Genomic DNA, 11416 nt, shown 5'->3' on the forward strand with positions numbered 1-11416 from the left:
GTACATCAGTCTATAGCAGAGCTATTTAGATTCGGTTAATCTTTATGTTAGTTATCAATTGCTCATAGTGATAGTGGAAAGTGTTAACGCAGTGTTGACAGGTAAATGTCTGAGTTCACTCCAAGTGCGAACGCACAACATTGCTTAAGTGCAGTTTTGCCTTTATGTGTTTATGACATAGTTGTTAACAGTCCACGAGGAATTTACGATTAATCGCTATTGCGTTTTATCACTCACCACATGGCGCAGGCAACAGGACTAAAATCTCCAATAGGAGTTCCGTTATTTCGGAAATCTGGAGAAAACCCGTGTAGGGAATGGGCCCAGTGGTTTTCCACCTTCAAACTAGCCGTAATGGCATAAGAAAATCTAAAGGTGGATAAGCTACTGAGGACAAAACCAACCCCAGCTGACCTATTATATCCAATATTACCCAGCCTAGAAGATACTAGACCAAACGAATCAGAAGAGGAGGCAAGGAAAAGAGACATAAGAAACCAACGGCGCAAAATAGACTGGGAAAGCGAATGTAAAACAATCGAATTTTGAGGTCCGTACGTTGACAGATACTCGTGGGATGAAGCAGATACAAAACAAAGAGCTTGCTCTACCTGTCAATTGGACAGGAAGGAACAAGAATATATCACCAAAACAACCCACATACAAAATTCGGTACATGCAGTACATATGAATTCACTCACGAACTATCAATCACCTTCACAAAGCCAAGAAACACCAGGTATGACAGATTTCAAATCATCAATGCAAGACAAGAACCAAACGAATCCCTTGAAACATTTTATAGCAGACTCAGAGAATTCGGAGCGAAAGCAGCATTCGGAGCAGTAGAACAAGATCTAGTCAAGGATTTTTTCATTGGAAAAATGAACAACACCGCCGTCCTAATCTATCGGAGATGAGAACACCTGCACAAGCACTAAACTATGCACTGCACTAGCACGAGAAGGCAGACAACAAAATCAAAAAGAGATCCTGAGAGAAAACAATTCCAATTGGAATACTACAGTGGCACACTTATCTGCACGCAAAATCAAACCAGCAATACTGCCAACACCAAACATGAAGCAATACCCACAATGCTGGACACGCAGAGGATCCGTCATATCCAATCACAACAACAATTGTCCAGCAAAAATCTCACAATGCAACATATGTAAAAAAAAGGACACTTCGCAAAAATGTGCAGATCACAAATACCACCACTTCCAGAAAGGAGAGGACAATTCCAACAAAGACAACAACAACAAACAAGAAACGTAAAGAACAAAAACGAGGAGGACAATAAAACAATAGCACCACCATTAGAAAAAGAAGAGGATGAAATAGAAACAATAGATCCAGAACCAACAATGTACATCACTAAGCTAATGGAAGATTGGATTAAAATTAACCTCATCGAAACAAATTTTAAGGACATCAGAACAATCTAAACAATACAACTCCACAAGGCAAAATTATCGTACAAAAAGTTTGAAAAATAACAGCAAAATCAACTGGCTAGCAGATACCGGATCACCATGCACCTTCATAGATATCCATACAGCAGAAGAGCTCATACAAAAAGACAAAAACGTGAAAAAAGAGGACTACAATGGATACATGAAATTCAAATGTTTCAACAACCAGGACATACCAATCATAGGTCAAATCCAAATGAATTACGATCTGGTTCATGGACAGCCAAAAACTGTAACATCCTCGTGGTAAAGCACAAGTCACAAAATCTGATGGGCAGAGACATCCTTACAAAACTAGGACTGACCCTCACCCATTAACAGGCAACCAAAGATTGCAGACTTCTGAAACAGCCAGTATTATTGCCAGCAGCTGTATGGGAAATGGACCAAGATTCCGAACTGGAACTAAATATCCAGTATAGAGAAGCAGCCCAAAAGAAACCCCAAACTGGCAACAACACGGATACCGGAAGCGATGACTCTGAGAATGCTCCGCTGCCTGTTCCCACGCGCACTCCCGAGGAAAAGAGACGAGCAAAGCAGAAACAATATCACTAACGCAAGGGCGGAGCACATCATCACCAAGAACTCCACATGGAGACAAGGAGCTATACAGCCATGAACAAATCGTATCCATTGCGAAGAAAAAACAAAGAGCACAGCAACAAAAGAAGAGAACCCAACAGAAACGCGCAGTAACCACAAAAAGAGAGCAAACAAGACAACATGTATCACCGCGACAACCAGAACAACACACACGGCCACAAAAAGAGTCAATGCCTAAAGACGCCGGAAAACGTAGAATCAAACAAAATTCAAACGACACAATCTTGGCAAAGTCAAAAGCAGCCGCCCTTCAACAATCAAAACTCCATATGGAGAAACAGAAGAATAGGTCATTCATCCAAATGAACGAAGAGGAAATTATAAAATCCCCAACAATAGAAGAGGTAATCACACTATCGGATTCGACCCAAAACAGCCCGATCAAAGTGTTTACATCCAATAATAAGTATGACTTTATGATTACATCCCCCGAAAGACCTGATATACCAACAAATTTCTCATCGACTATTTCAACTCCAAAAATTGACAAAGCGGTGAAGAAGATTCAGAAACTGAATGCGACTCAGATGTCAAGTAAATCCCCGATTGAAAATAACGCAGTTCCATATGGAATCACACAAACTGAACAAGCAACATCAAACAACACAAGAACGAGTGATAGCGCCACTGATATCGCACTAACATCGAACCCCAAGGCAAAAACAAGCAAAAAGCAAAATGTGGAGGACGAGCCTAAGGAGTACAAGATCATGATCACAACGAGGAACATTTTGCAGCCTCGACATCCCCCGGGAAACGTTCAATCACTGATATAAAACCGGGCGACTTTTATGACGAAGAATTCCATGACTGAAATTCTTCTCGGTGGCAGGGGGAGTGTGGTACCCACCTCCAGATGGAATACAGACTTTGCAACTAAGCACTATAAAAGTATTAAATATAAACCCTGTTAAACTATATGATACTATATCTATCTTATAAACTGTTGCAAATCAATCTACAGTGGAGCTATATAGATTCCGTTATTTTTTATGTTAGTTATCAATTGCTCAGAGTGATAGTTGAAAGTGTTAACGCAGTGTTGAAAGGTAACTGTCTGAGTTCACTCCGAGTGCGAACGCACAACATTGCGTAAATGCAGTTTTGCCTTTATGTATGTATGACATAGTCATTAACATTCCACGTGGAATTTACGATTATTCGTTATTGCGTTTGATCACTTACCACAAAAATAATAACAATAATAATAATTATATTAATAATAACAATATTAATAATAATAATAATATTAATAATGTTAGTAATACTAATAACAATAATACTACTAATAATAATAATGATAATAATAATAATAATAATAATAATAATAATAATAAAAATAGTAAAAATAATAAAAATAATAATAAAAATAATAATAAAACTAATAATAATAATAATAATAATGATAACAATAATAAAAATAATAATAATAATAATAAAAATAATAAAAATAATAATAATAATAATAATAATAATAATAAAAATAATAATAATAATAATAATAATAATAATAATAATAATAATAATAATAATAATAATAGTAAAAATAATGATAGAAATAATAATAATAATAATAATAATAATAATAATAATAATAATAATAATATTAATAATAATAATAATAATAATAATAATAATAATAATAATAATAATAATAATAATAATAATAATAATAACAATAACAATAATAATAATAATACTAATAACAATAATAAGAATAATAATAATAATGATAATAATAATAATAATAAAAATAATAATAATAATATTATTAGTAATAATAATATTAATAATAATAATAATAATAATAATAATAATAAAAATAATAGTAACACTAATGATATTAATAATAATAATAATAAAAATAATAATAATAAAAATAATTGTAATAATAATAATAGTAATAATATTGAATTTCATTAAACTTGGTTTTATCAAGGTTAATAAGTCCCTTGAGTTTGATTTCTCTCAAACACAGACCAACCATATAAGTATGATTTGTACTTAAAAAACTTCTTGTCCTTATCAAATAGATATCCGTTGACTTCCTCTCTGAACTGGAGAGGACTTGAATCCAGATTATAATTGGGAAAATGAGGCGCCAGTGACATCGATCTGCTGTAGCTTGAAAACTGGTAGAAAAAAATTATATAGGCATCGCTGGTGAATAATGGCAACGCTTGTGAACACATTCGTTTGAGTACTGAAATATTTTCTCGTTTAATCGTGTCTTGGGATGTCCATTTCTTATCTGCCAAAATTTCTCTCCTCGAAATGGAAATTGAATTGTCGAAAATTTAGTTAAAACCTTGAGATCTAAGAGAAGTCAAGTAGGTATGATATTGGATAAAGTTCCTGATCGAAAAAAATCATTGTATTCTATGTCAGTAAATTGTTTGCCTGATTGTATCAATTTTAAACTTTTTTTGAAGCCTTGCGATTTGCCTGACCTTAGTTCTTCTGGCAAACCAAATATTTGATTCATAAAACAAGACCAATTTTATAAAACTAATTTAATGTTGACTAGATTGCCTTTTACAGAAAAATTTACTTCACTTGGAATTGATCTTTTTAGATGTGCAATCTTTTGATTACCTTTTTGTAGAATAATACCCAAGTGCTAATACCACGATAAACTTTCTGACAAATGTATGACCCTTTATTTGGGATGTCTTTCCTGATAGATGGTTTCATTGGTGCTAAGAAGCAGAAATTGATTGTTTTCTTGTTTTGGTAAAGCAAATTGAACATTTTTAAACCTACAGAAATTGAAGTTTAACCTATCGCCCTTGCTCCAAAGAATAAAATTTTCTTTATTTTTTTTCCAGCTGCCTTTTATAGTCCACAGCGCTGATGATTTCTTTTTTATCCGCGTATGAATGGTACTCACTGACAATAATTTGTTGTAGGTCAATAATGAAAATGGAAAAAATAAACACTGTAATAATTGACCCTTGAGGACCCTTGATCCAAAGTCAGATTCTCCCCAAGATGTTACAACGGTCTGCTGTCTTTCAGTCAAATATGATGCAACATCCTCAAGAAAACGCTATCAATTCCCAATTGACATAGTTTTAAAGATATGATATTAAAATTAGTTGTATCAAAGGCTTTTGCTATGTCGAGATACACCGTCATCAGTATTTTGTTTGCCTCGTGTAACTCATACAACCTGTTGAATTAGAGAAGCAATTGAGTGTCGGTTGGCCATTTTTTCGAAAACCATGTTGCTCTACGCAAAGCTTTTGTTGCAGAAGGATCGAGAACTGTTCATACACGTTACGATCAAAACGTAGTGACAAAGAGCTATTCTTGACAAAAAGCTATAGTCAGACAAAGAGCAGTAGTTGGTAATACTTGATATCTAATTTGCTACCTTTTTAAAATGGGTTCGCACATGCTCTTTTTTCAACAGACTAAGATTTCACATTTGCTAACACAGCAGCTGAAAAATAACAAAAGTTGATTCGAAATATACGGTAAAGCTGACTTGAAAAATTTCGGGCAAAAATTTATGTTTTTTGTCTTCATACATGAGATTTACTTGATCTTTGTCAAATTGGGTTAGCCTAAAAAGTAGCCTAATTTGAAATGAATTTGAAAACTGAAGTGCGCAAAGTTTTCAAATTCAACGATTGCGGTATCCCGGCTACAAACTTTCTAGCCTAAATTGTCAATTTGAATTGAACAAAAATCCGAAGGGCGTATTTTGAATACGCAATGCCAAAAGAAAAAGTAAAAGTTAAATCTGGGGACTTAGGTGTTGATTTAGAAGAGCTTTGAATTCTTTTTCAGCCGCATATGTCATTTTATCCGAAGTCATTTCAGGTCTCTTCGGCTTGAGTGGAGAATTAAAAAAAATCATGTCATTAGTTGAAAATCGTGTCTTTCCCATTATAACCCGCTGAAATTATAACCCCCATCATCGTTGGGGGGGGGGGGGGGGGGTTAGGTTATCTGACCGGTAAGCTGGTGGGGTCTATAATGGGAAAGACCCGAAAAATCGGATCACTCCCGTTTGTGCCCCCAGTACACTGTGCGTCCCCAGTTACAGGGCACGTGCCATTAATATAATATATGGGCCATAATATGGGACGTAAGTCTGTGGGTGCAAATAATAAACGCCGACTAAGCTTGGGGGGGGGGGACGAACAGAAAAGATCCAAAAAGTCACATCAGGGCAAGTAGTTCGCGCAACACGTGCTCCCTGAATCTTCAAGGAGCAAAAACTGCCCCTAAATTTCGAACGATTTTTTGAAGCCAGTTTTTTGTCACACTGTTATTAATAGAAAATAGAGGTCTATTTTTAGGATTTTTGGCAATCGGAAAATGAATAAAACTCTTTTGAGAAGCAGAAAAAACTTTTTCGGGTATTTTAAAAAACAGTGTTTTTATAGTTAAATCGGCTCTTTTTACAATTCCACGGATGATAAGATTGTGGTGGTGAATTTAAAGAGTTTCGTTAGGATTAACAGTTTCTTGAGGCGAATAAAGAACATAACTTTCGCAAACTGAAACAGAAAAGAAAAGACACCAGCTCTTGTTGGGGATTGGACTTCTCGGCCTAAGGTAGAGCAAGCAACTTTAAAAAATTACAAAACATTTTTCGGTAACAAAACTTTTGACTCTGTATATAGTCAAATTTGGGGCTTCAAATCGTCTCTCGTTAGCTCCTATTGTGATAGATTTTTTTTCCCATTGAGCGCTTGCACTCGAAATGTTCTATGACTTGTCACATTTGTGATTGAATTTAGATATCAATTGTATTCGAAATTGTCTCTAATCAGACACAAGTCACCATTATGCTCGATAAACGTGTATCCAGTAAAACTACACATATAATTAATTAAAAACCGCTTAGAATTAAAAACCGCTTACAGTTAGGAACCGCTTATAGTTAAAAGTTAAAAGTTGTAGTTATAAGATAAAAATACTTATAATTTAAACAACGCATATAATCAAAGACCGTTTTCGGTTTATTTTCCCAATTTTCGGATTTAAATTTGTTTTTTCTATCTCCTTTCTGAACCGCAAGGTCGCAGTACATACCGAAATCATCTCGGACGGTCTCAGACAAGAGTGTTCTCTAAGGAATGATGACAAGAGTGTGCTTCAACAGCGTTGACAAATGTTGGAAATGACTACCTTGGCCCTCCCAATGTAAACATTGGGCAAAGAAACGAAAAGCAAGAGTGTTGTCTGTTCACATGTCTAATTATGAGAGCGGTGCACTTAGAAATGATACCCAATTTAGACAGAGATTGTTGTCTCAATGCAATTTTGCGATCAATTATGTACGAGGGGCAAACCGAGTACAATCATCAGCAACAAATGGAAAAATTTGTTGAAGGATCTGAACGATTTTTTGCTGAGTAAGTTGCGGCATGGAACAAAAAAGTGATCGATGAACGTCTAATACAACGAAAAATCAGATGAAAGTTCAACCCACCCGCAGCACTTCTTTTGAGAGAATTATGATAACGATTGGTGAGAAGATGTAGAAAAGCATTGTATGTTGTGTTGGGGACCAGATCAGTCACCGAGGACATCCTCTGAACAACGATGTGAAGTTTTGGTCAACCAAAATGTTTCTTTACCCTACTAACCATGAGCTGAAAAAATTGTTGATCATTGAAAACTCTTTCGATAAACTAAAAACTTGGCTATTTTCATTTGGTACAAATTTTGTATAAAATGCTTATCAACGTTAAATAACAGGCAAAAATGACGATCTACACCAAACAAAACCCTTTAAAGGGCGATCTGGTTTGGTTGATAGAAGAGAGCAATTAGAAATTACCCAGACGATTGATGGGTGGGACGACGTAGTTCAATTAGCGATAGTTTGAACGAACGGTAGATTTTACAGAAGACCAGTAGTGAAGCTCGCTTCTCTACTGTCAAACGGGAAAGAGCTAAACAAAAAACTCTATATCTTTCAAGCAAACAAATCCAGTTCCATACTAGATTTATGTTGCCAGGCCCATAGGTTTAGAAACAATCTGATACGTCAATTTTTCACTGAATTCATGACATGGAGTTGAAATATTTGGTGGATATTCGTCATGGTTAAAAGTAATTCATGACGTCGATTTTTTATGAACAAATAAACTGACGTTATTCTGTCGCCATCTTCAACCAATCAACGGTTCAGAATCGAAATGCAGAGCGTGAGATTCAGCGTATAAACAGAACTTTAAAAATTACCAAAAAATTAGTAATTTCATCAATCTTGATTTATTAAATTGACCTAAAGTGCGTATTGACATACAAACACCATTCTTGAGCGTTGAATTGTCTGTTACTGTTTCCTGTATCTATTTATAGCTTGCTTGAAGTGAAATTCAACTGTTTCTGCAATAACTTCTGATAATTGGATATATGAGTACAAAGTTCCAAACGCAATTTAAGTTTGAATTTAAATCTTTTTCTAAAACATGTTCTAGACACATATATTTGTCTTCGATTTGTTCAGATATCGCAGTGAACTGGTGTGCATAAAGAAATCCTAAATAGATCCGTATCTTGTGATCTGTAGCAAACCCTCTCCAAATCGATGCTGAAAAACAAGACTCAAGACTAGCAAATATTCAAACAGAATGGGTAATGCAACGGTAGTAATATAACGACTGTACAGATCAAAACGAACAACAAGAACAAAATATCATGACAGAATTTGAACCACTGAAGCGAACTGGGCCGTGTAAATGTTTCCTCGTCGCAACCGATTAGGGGAGCAGCCGTTACAGAGAAGCACGACATTAAATAGCTATTTAATAAAGGCTTTTTGAAATCCTTATTCGCTCAAGTTTTATTAAATAAGCTAATTATTTTGACGGGTACGAGTTATGATGAGCAATTAAGATGTGCAAACTGTGTCAACATTTTATTGCAAATTTATTGCAATTCGTCTGATACAGCAAATCCTGAATGATTGGACCGTTAGTTATTTTTTGGCGCAACTTTTAGCGAAATCTAACACATCGTCGGGAAAACGGGTCTTTCCCATTGCAAACCCTCACCTCTCTCTCAAAGAAATTATAGCCCCCAACTTGATATAATTGTCATGATAGGCTGGAGGGGTAGGGTGCTGTACGTTACAAGACCACTAGGCTGGGCTTTGAACGCTTTTTTTGTGATACAATCAATAATGAGAGTAAGTCGGCGAATAAAACAGGCGTGTTGATGCCCGCGTTTAAAATAGCTAGAGAAAGAAGAATAAATCTGTGCTGATTGTCGTTTTTTTGTCGCCTGTCGCGTGTTGTCGTCTTTCTCAAAAAAAATAAGAACTATGCATTTTACCTCTTTCGTCTATGTCGTCTGTTGATCCTCAAGCTTCAGTTTTACTTTCATTTTGTGATTTGCGTTTTGATATGCATTATTTGCTTATTTTATTCCCGAATCCTAACTTTCGCACATGTATGCGTAGGTCTTTGTATTCAAGAAACACATCTATAGAATTTGTTTCATAGGATTGTAAAAAAAAACTTGCTGTTGATTTATATACAATTTTTCGATAGAAAACTCAGAGAAACTGGGAAAATTTTTAGGTAATTGGAACTCGACAAACGTTTCCAACGCTTGATTTTTTCGATCCTAATAATTTTCTAACGAAATTTTATTGACGTTCCGATGGGAGTTTGAAGATTTTTGAAGATTTTTGACTTAATTTGAAGATTTTTTAGATTTTTGACTTCCGATTTTTTGTTTCAATTGGAACTTTGTATAGATTGCCTATTTCAAATTTTTCTCTGATTTTTTGGATAATACAACAAGGATACACAAAAAAGCTCAAGAAAATTAAATTTCATAAAAATTGAAAAAAAATACTGGTATGACTAATGACAAATAGGCAAAAAAGCCATTAAAAATTTCGGTGCATGAAAAATATCGCATGTTTGGAGGCGAAAAATTATGCAATCTCAGTCACTTTAAACTTGAGGGCTCCTATGTCGCCCTAACAATTGTCTTTATGTGAAAATATGTGCAAATCATGTATGTTTAAATCTAAATTTTTATAAAAATTTTATCTATTTTCATCTAATTTCATCTGATCCGATAAATTTTATTTAAAACACTTGCTACTACCCGAGAAAACAATTTTCACGATAACCAGGAGAGGAGTGGACATTCATTTGAAACCTTATTCGCAGTGCTCAAAACCAAGAGCCAAGAGCCATTGAGACTATAAAGTTCGAGAAAAATTTCAAGTAACATTTGGTGGCTGGAGTTATTAAACTGAAATGCTGCAAATGCTCACTTTGTTTTCAAAAAGTTTTGACTTTATAAGCAATTTAAACATACACACAGGGACACTTTAAGGACACTTCAGTATTCTATCACGTCAAGTGGATTCTATTTGGGAAACTGCTTTTACGTGTTTAAACTGGATTTTCAACTAATGTCTACAGATCGTTAATTGGAACTTTTGCCTAACGGCTACAAAAAAAGAGTCTCCCAAAAGATTTTTTGACTAAAATCCCCTTTGCCATGAAAAGGCGCATTCCCATTCCCGTTTCACTTACGCTTGTCTTTTGACAATTCCGTAAAAAAATTACCATACAAAGAAATTGAGAAAACCATCTTTAATTTATTACGTCAAAAATTTGTTCCGAGGGGTATGAGGTTATAAAATAAATAGGCAGTAACAAACAAACACTTGAAAAATCGGTTCAGACAGGTTTTAGAGGCCTTAGCGTTATAGTCATAAATATTTTTAGTTTCTCAGAAGAAAAAATGGGCGAAACTTTCATTGCAACAATAGTTTGACCATTTTTTTCGGTTACTCCAACAGAGACACTAAAAATTTCTGTTATTAGTACTCTTTATGTCTTCCACTCTAATGGCAGCTCATCATTAGCTTAGATAAAAACTTAGATCTTCGAATGAATTTTTTAGTTCAACTATAGGCGTTTTCTAGAAGGGCGAAAATGAGCTCAACGATTATAAAATGATAATCAAAATGAACTGAAATAAATAGTTTTTGTGATAAGTTTTTTTTATGGTTCGTCAATTGAGCTTTTGTTTTAGCGTATTTCTGTCAGTTTTTATCCAGCTCATTACTTTGCCACCCGTTTTAAACGCATTTCCACTCACAAAATCGTTAACTCAAACATTTCTACTTTGAGAGCCAATAAAATGAATCATTAAATTGCCTGTTAAGCGATTAAAAATAACAATTTTTTTAAAAAAATTTCGTTGTTTTCTAGCATCCCAATTCGACCTTTCCCGCTAATCCAAGGATCATATACGATTTCATACAAACGATAGCTTATTTCCTAGTCAGATCATTGCATGGAAACCATTTGTGATTCTAGTACTACTTTTACGGA

The 11416-nt window shown here is 34.6% G+C and overlaps 1 protein-coding gene across 1 annotated transcript in view; it reads left to right on the top strand.

Annotated features, from left to right (window-relative positions):
* Positions 1-11416, top strand: part of LOC142343316 (syntaxin-1A-like) — a 383172-nt gene that overhangs the window by 362244 nt on the left and 9512 nt on the right. The window lies entirely within an intron of this gene.

The sequence above is a fragment of the Convolutriloba macropyga genome, chromosome 1, assembly GCF_964194025.1.
Source record: "Convolutriloba macropyga chromosome 1, txConMacr16.3, whole genome shotgun sequence".
NCBI lineage: Eukaryota > Metazoa > Xenacoelomorpha > Acoela > Convolutidae > Convolutriloba > Convolutriloba macropyga.